The sequence below is a fragment of the Haemaphysalis longicornis genome, unplaced genomic scaffold (genome assembly GCF_048455015.1).
Source record: "Haemaphysalis longicornis isolate Haplotype H1 unplaced genomic scaffold, Haemaphysalis longicornis Haplotype H1 scaffold_14, whole genome shotgun sequence".
Taxonomy (NCBI): domain Eukaryota; kingdom Metazoa; phylum Arthropoda; class Arachnida; order Ixodida; family Ixodidae; genus Haemaphysalis; species Haemaphysalis longicornis.
The window spans coordinates 15,481,521-15,490,130 of record NW_027526245.1 but is presented as its reverse complement, the minus strand read 5'-3'; positions in this window follow the sequence as shown (position 1 = coordinate 15,490,130).

Here is an 8,610-nt window from a genome sequence, read left to right as displayed (position 1 = left end):
GCGTATAAAAGACCGACACCCGTCACCAGCGCTTTGTGGGCTAGGTGGCTGTTCCACAACACCGTCCACTAACCCGCTGACCTTTTGCAATGCAGGCGCTGATAGCAATTATCGCCCGTCTTCTGCTACCGGCCGTGATAACTGCTCCCTAGAATGCCTCGTCAATCTGCGCAACCGCGGCCCTTGGTCGGTACCCCAATGGATTGCGGTTTCAGAGAAACACCAACCACCCCCGTAGCACCCCTCATGGCAGCATCGTCGCACGGATGCCGAGAACTCGACACCGTCATGAAGCCTGCATTATCGGCGACATCATCAACGCGTATAAAAGACCGACACCCGTCACCAGCGCTTTGTGGGCTAGGTGGCTGTGCCACAACAGCGTCCACTAACCCGCTGACATTTGCAATGCAGGCGCTGGTATCAATTATCGCCCGTCTTCTGCTACCGGCCGTGATAACTGCTCCCTGGAATGCCTAGTCGATCTGCGCAACCGCGGCCCTCGGTACCCCAATGGATTGCGCTGCCAGAGAAACACCAACCACCCCCGTAGCACTCCTGATGGCAGCACCGTCGCACGGCAGCCAAGAACTCGACACCGTCATGAAGCCTGCATCATCGGCGACATCATCAACGCGTATAAAAGACCGACACCCGTCACCAGCGCTTTGTGGGCTTGGTGGCTGTGCCACAACAGCGTCCACTAAACCGCTGACCTTTGCAATGCAGGTGCTGGTATCAATTATCGCCCGTCTTCTGCTACCGGCCGTGATAACTGCTCCCTAGAATGCCTCGTCGATCTGCGCAACCGCGGCCCTCGGTACCCCAATGGATTGCGCTGCTAGAGAAACACCAACCACCCCCGTAGCACTCCTGATGGCAGCACCGTCGCACGGCAGCCAAGAACTCGACACCGTCATGAAGTCTGCATCATCGACGACATCATCAACGCGTATAAAAGACCGACACCCGTCACCAGCGCTTTGTGGGCTAGGTGGCTGTGCCACAACAGCGTCCACTAAACCGCTGACCTTTGCAATGCAGGCGCTGGTATCAATTATCGCCCGTCTTCTGCTACCGGCCGTGATAACTGCTCCCTGGAATGCCTAGTCGATCTGCGCAACCGCGGCCCTCGGTACCCCAATGGATTGCGCTGCCAGAGAAACACCAACCACCCCCGTAGCACTCCTGATGGCAGCACCGTCGCACGGCAGCCAAGAACTCGACACCGTCATGAAGCCTGCATCATCGGCTACATCATCAACGCGTATAAAAGACCGACACCCGTCACCAGCGCTTTGTGGGCTAGGTGGCTGTGCCACAACAGCGTCCACTAAACCGCTGACCTTTGCAATGCAGGCGCTGGTATCAATTATCGCCCGTCTTCTGCTACCGGCCGTGATAACTGCTCCCTAGAATGCCTCGTCGATCTGCGCAACCGCGGCCCTCGGTCGGTACCCCAATGGATTGCGGTTTCAGAGAAACACCAACCACCCCCGTAGCACCCCTCATGGCAGCATCGTCGCACGGCAGCCGAGAACTCGACACCGTCATGAAGCCTGCATCATCGGCGACATCATCAACGCGTATAAAAGACCGACACCCGTCACCAGCGCTTTGTGGGCTAGGTGGCTGTGCCATAATCGCGTCCACTAACCCGCTGACCTTTGCAATGCAGGCGCTTGTATCAATTATCGCCCGTCTTCTGCTACCGGCCGTGATAACTGCTCCCTGGAATGCCTAGCCGATCTGCGCAACCGCGGCCCTCGGTACCCCAATGGATTGCGCTGCCAGAGAAACACCAACCACCCCCGTAGCACTCCTGATGGCAGCACCGTCGCACGGCAGCCAAGAACTCGACACCGTCATGAAGCCTGCATCATCGGCGACGTCATCAACGCGTATAAAAGACCGACACCCGTCACCAGCGCTTTGTGTGCTAGGTGGCTGTGCCACAACAGCGTCCACTAACCCGCTGACCTTTTGCAATGCAGGCGCAGGTATCAATTATCGCCCGTCTTCTGCTACCGGCCGTGATAACTGCTTCATGGTATGCCTCGTCGATCTGCGCAACCGCGGCCCTCGGTACCCCAATGGATTGCGGTTTCAGAGAAACACCAACCACCCCCGTAGCACTCCTGATGGCAGCACCGTCGCACGGCAGTCAAGAACTCGACACCGTCATGAAGCCTGCATCATCGGCGACATCATCAACGCGTATAAAAGACCGACACCCGTCACCAGCGCTTTGTGGGATAGGTGGCTGTGCCACAACAGCGTCCACTAACCCGCTGACCTTTTGCAATGCAGGCGCTGGTATCAATTATCGCCCGTGTTCTGCTACCGGCCGTGATAACTGCTCCCTAGAATGCCTCGTCGATCTGCGCAACCGCGGCCCTCGGTCGGTATCCCAATGGATTGCGGTTTCAGAGAAACACCAACCACCCCCGTAGCACTCCTGATGGCAGCACCGTCGCACGGCAGCCAAGAACTCGACACCGTCATGAAGCCTGCATCATCGGCGACATCATCAACGCGTATAAAAGACCGACACCCGTCACCAGCGCTTTGTGTGCTAGGTGGCTGTGCCACAACAGCGTCCACTAACCCGCTGACCTTTGCAATGCAGGCGCTGGTATCAATTATCGCCCGTCTTCTGCTACCGGCCGTGATAACTGCTCCCTGGAATGCCTCGTCGATCTGCGCAACCGCGGCCCTCGGTCGGTACCCCAATGGATTGCGGTTTCAGAGAAAAAACAACCACCCCAGTAGCACTCCTGATGGCAGCACCGTCGCACGGCAGCCAAGACCTCGACACCATCATGAAGCCTGCATCATCGGCGACATCATCAACGCGTATAAAAGACCGACACCCGTCACCAGCGCTTTGTGGGCTAGGTGGCTGTTCCACAACACCGTCCACTAACCCGCTGACCTTTAGCAATGCAGGCGCTGATAGCAATTATCGCCCGTCTTCTGCTACCGGCCGTGATAACTGCTCCCTAGAATGCCTCGTCAATCTGCGCAACCGCGGCCCTTGGTCGGTACCCCAATGGATTGCGGTTTCAGAGAAACACCAACCACCCCCGTAGCACCCCTCATGGCAGCATCGTCGCACGGCAGCCGAGAACTCGACACCGTCATGAAGCCTGCATTATCGGCGACATCATCAACGCGTATAAAAGACCGACACCCGTCACCAGCGCTTTGTGGGCTAGGTGGCTGTGCCACAACAGCGTCCACTAACCCGCTGACATTTGCAATGCAGGCGCTGGTATCAATTATCGCCCGTCTTCTGCTACCGGCCGTGATAACTGCTCCCTGGAATGCCTAGTCGATCTGCGCAACCGCGGCCCTCGGTACCCCAATGGATTGCGCTGCCAGAGAAACACAAACCACCCCCGTAGCACTCCTGATGGCAGCACCGTCGCACGGCAGCCAAGAACTCGACACCGTCATGAAGCCTGCATCATCGGCGACATCATCAACGCGTATAAAAGACCGACACCCGTCACCAGCGCTTTGTGGGCTAGGTGGCTGTGCCACAACAGCGTCCACTAAACCGCTGACCTTTGCAATGCAGGCGCTGGTATCAATTATCGCCCGTCTTCTGCTACCGGCCGTGATAACTGCTCCCTAGAATGCCTCGTCGATCTGCGCAACCGCGGCCCTCGGTACCCCAATGGATTGCGCTGCTAGAGAAACACCAACCACCCCCGTAGCACTCCTGATGGCAGCACCGTCGCACGGCAGCCAAGAACTCGACACCGTCATGAAGCCTGCATCATCGGCGACATCATCAACGCGTATAAAAGACCGACACCCGTCACCAGCGCTTTGTGGGCTAGGTGGCTGTGCCACAACAGCGTCCACTAAACCGCTGACCTTTGCAATGCAGGCGCTGGTATCAATTATCGCCCGTCTTCTGCTACCGGCCGTGATAACTGCTCCCTAGAATGCCTCGTCGATCTGCGCAACCGCGGCCCTCGGTACCCCAATGGATTGCGCTGCCAGAGAAACACCAACCACCCCCGTAGCGCTCCTGATGGCAGCACCGTCGCACGGCAGCCAAGAACTCGACACCGTCATGAAGTCTGCATCATCGACGACATCATCAACGCGTATAAAAGACCGACACCCGTCACCAGCGCTTTGTGGGCTAGGTGGCTGTGCCACAACAGCGTCCACTAACCCGCTGACCTTTGCAATGCAGGCGCTGGTATCAATTATCGCCCGTCTTCTGCTACCGGCCGTGATAACTGCTCCCTGGAATGCCTAGTCGATCTGCGCAACCGCGGCCCTCGGTACCCCAATGGATTGCGCTGCCAGAGAAACACCAACCACCCCCGTAGCACTCCTGATGGCAGCACCGTCGCACGGCAGCCAAGAACTCGACACCGTCATGAAGTCTGCATCATCGACGACATCATCAACGCGTATAAAAGACCGACACCCGTCACCAGCGCTTTGTGGGCTAGGTGGCTGTGCCACAACAGCGTCCACTAACCCGCTGACATTTGCAATGCAGGCGCTGGTATCAATTATCACCCGTCTTCTGCTACCGGCCGTGATAACTGCTCCCTGGAATGCCTAGTCGATCTGCGCAACCGCGGCCCTCGGTACCCCAATGGATTGCGCTGCCAGAGAAACACCAACCACCCCCGTAGCACTCCTGATGGCAGCACCGTCGCACGGCAGCCAAGAACTCGACACCGTCATGAAGTCTGCATCATCGACGACATCATCAACGCGTATAAAAGACCGACACCCGTCAACAGCGCTTTGTGGGCTAGGTGGCTGTGCCACAACAGCGTCCACTAAACCGCTGACCTTTGCAATGCAGGCGCTGGTATCAATTATCGCCCGTCTTCTGCTACCGGCCGTGATAACTGCTCCCTAGAATGCCTCGTCGATCTGCGCAACCGCGGCCCTCGGTACCCCAATGGATTGCGCTGCTAGAGAAACACCAACCATCCCCGTAGCACTCCTGATGGCAGCACCGTCGCACGGCAGCCAAGAACTCGACACCGTCATGAAGCCTGCATCATCGGCGACATCATCAACGCGTATAAAAGACCGACACCCGTCACCAGCGCTTTGTGGGCTAGGTGGCTGTGCCACAACAGCGTCCACTAACCCGCTGACCTTTGCAATGCAGGCGCTGGTATCAATTATCGCCCGTCTTCTGCTACCGGCCGTGATAACTGCTCCCTGGAATGCCTAGTCGATCTGCGCAACCGCGGCCCTCGGTACCCCAATGGATTGCGCTTCCAGAGAAACACCAACCACCCCCGTAGCACTCCTGATGGCAGTACCGTCGCACGGCAGCCAAGAACTCGACACCGTCATGAAGTCTGCATCATCGACGACATCATCAACGCGTATAAAAGACCGACACCCGTCACCAGCGCTTTGTGGGCTAGGTGGCTGTGCCACAACAGCGTCCACTAACCCGCTGACATTTGCAATGCAGGCGCTGGTATCAATAATCACCCGTCTTCTGCTACCGGCCGTGATAACTGCTCCCTGGAATGCCTAGTCGATCTGCGCAACCGCGGCCCTCGGTACCCCAATGGATTACGCTGCCAGAGAAACACCAACCACCCCCGTAGCACTCCTGATGGCAGCACCGTCGCACGGCAGCCAAGACCTCGACACCATCATGAAGCCTGCATCATCGGCGACATCATCAACGCGTATAAAAGACCGACACCCGTCACCAGCGCTTTGTGGGCTAGGTGGCTGTTCCACAACACCGTCCACTAACCCGCTGACCTTTAGCAATGCAGGCGCTGATAGCAATTATCGCCCGTCTTCTGCTACCGGCCGTGATAACTGCTCCCTAGAATGCCTCGTCAATCTGCGCAACCGCGGCCCTTGGTCGGTACCCCAATGGATTGCGGTTTCAGAGAAACACCAACCACCCCCGTAGCACCCCTCATGGCAGCATCGTCGCACGGCAGCCGAGAACTCGACACCGTCATGAAGCCTGCATTATCGGCGACATCATCAACGCGTATAAAAGACCGACACCCGTCACCAGCGCTTTGTGGGCTAGGTGGCTGTGCCACAACAGCGTCCACTAACCCGCTGACATTTGCAATGCAGGCGCTGGTATCAATTATCGCCCGTCTTCTGCTACCGGCCGTGATAACTGCTCCCTGGAATGCCTAGTCGATCTGCGCAACCGCGGCCCTCGGTACCCCAATGGATTGCGCTGCCAGAGAAACACAAACCACCCCCGTAGCACTCCTGATGGCAGCACTGTCGCACGGCAGCCAAGAACTCGACACCGTCATGAAGCCTGCATCATCGGCGACATCATCAACGCGTATAAAAGACCGACACCCGTCACCAGCGCTTTGTGGGCTAGGTGGCTGTGCCACAACAGCGTCCACTAAACCGCTGACCTTTGCAATGCAGGCGCTGGTATCAATTATCGCCCGTCTTCTGCTACCGGCCGTGATAACTGCTCCCTAGAATGCCTCGTCGATCTGCGCAACCGCGGCCCTCGGTACCCCAATGGATTGCGCTGCTAGAGAAACACCAACCACCCCCGTAGCACTCCTGATGGCAGCACCGTCGCACGGCAGCCAAGAACTCGACACCGTCATGAAGCCTGCATCATCGGCGACATCATCAACGCGTATAAAAGACCGACACCCGTCACCAGCGCTTTGTGGGCTAGGTGGCTGTGCCACAACAGCGTCCACTAAACCGCTGACCTTTGCAATGCAGGCGCTGGTATCAATTATCGCCCGTCTTCTGCTACCGGCCGTGATAACTGCTCCCTAGAATGCCTCGTCGATCTGCGCAACCGCGGCCCTCGGTACCCCAATGGATTGCGCTGCCAGAGAAACACCAACCACCCCCGTAGCGCTCCTGATGGCAGCACCGTCGCACGGCAGCCAAGAACTCGACACCGTCATGAAGTCTGCATCATCGACGACATCATCAACGCGTATAAAAGACCGACACCCGTCACCAGCGCTTTGTGGGCTAGGTGGCTGTGCCACAACAGCGTCCACTAACCCGCTGACCTTTGCAATGCAGGCGCTGGTATCAATTATCGCCCGTCTTCTGCTACCGGCCGTGATAACTGCTCCCTGGAATGCCTAGTCGATCTGCGCAACCGCGGCCCTCGGTACCCCAATGGATTGCGCTGCCAGAGAAACACCAACCACCCCCGTAGCACTCCTGATGGCAGCACCGTCGCACGGCAGCCAAGAACTCGACACCGTCATGAAGTCTGCATCATCGACGACATCATCAACGCGTATAAAAGACCGACACCCGTCACCAGCGCTTTGTGGGCTAGGTGGCTGTGCCACAACAGCGTCCACTAACCCGCTGACATTTGCAATGCAGGCGCTGGTATCAATTATCACCCGTCTTCTGCTACCGGCCGTGATAACTGCTCCCTGGAATGCCTAGTCGATCTGCGCAACCGCGGCCCTCGGTACCCCAATGGATTGCGCTGCCAGAGAAACACCAACCACCCCCGTAGCACTCCTGATGGCAGCACCGTCGCACGGCAGCCAAGAACGCGACACCGTCATGAAGTCTGCATCATCGACGACATCATCAACGCGTATAAAAGACCGACACCCGTCAACAGCGCTTTGTGGGCTAGGTGGCTGTGCCACAACAGCGTCCACTAAACCGCTGACCTTTGCAATGCAGGCGCTGGTATCAATTATCGCCCGTCTTCTGCTACCGGCCGTGATAACTGCTCCCTAGAATGCCTCGTCGATCTGCGCAACCGCGGCCCTCGGTACCCCAATGGATTGCGCTGCTAGAGAAACACCAACCACCCCCGTAGCACTCCTGATGGCAGCACCGTCGCACGGCAGCCAAGAACTCGACACCGTCATGAAGCCTGCATCATCGGCGACATCATCAACGCGTATAAAAGACCCACACCCGTCACCAGCGCTTTGTGGGCTAGGTGGCTGTGCCACAACAGCGTCCACTAAACCGCTGACCTTTGCAATGCAGTCGCTGGTATCAATTATCGCCCGTCTTCTGCTACCGGCCGTGATAACTGCTCCCTAGAATGCCTCGTCGATCTGCGCAACCGCGGCCCTCGGTACCCCAATGGATTGCGCTGCCAGAGAAACACCAACCACCCCCGTAGCACTCCTGATGGCAGCACCGTCGCACGGCAGCCAAGAACTCGACACCGTCATGAAGTCTGCATCATCGACGACATCATCAACGCGTATAAAAGACCGACACCCGTCACCAGCGCTTTGTGGGCTAGGTGGCTGTGCCACAACAGCGTCCACTAACCCGCTGACCTTTGCAATGCAGGCGCTGGTATCAATTATCGCCCGTCTTCTGCTACCGGCCGTGATAACTGCTCCCTGGAATGCCTAGTCGATCTGCGCCTTCGCGGCCCTCGGTACCCCAATGGATTGCGCTGCCAGAGAAACACCAACCACCCCCGTAGCACTCCTGATGGCAGCACCTTCGCACGGCAGCCAAGAACTCGACACCGTCATGAAGTCTGCATCATCGACGACATCATCAACGCGTATAAAAGACCGACACCCGTCACCAGCGCTTTGTGGGCTAGGTGGCTGTGCCACAACAGCGTCCACTAACCCG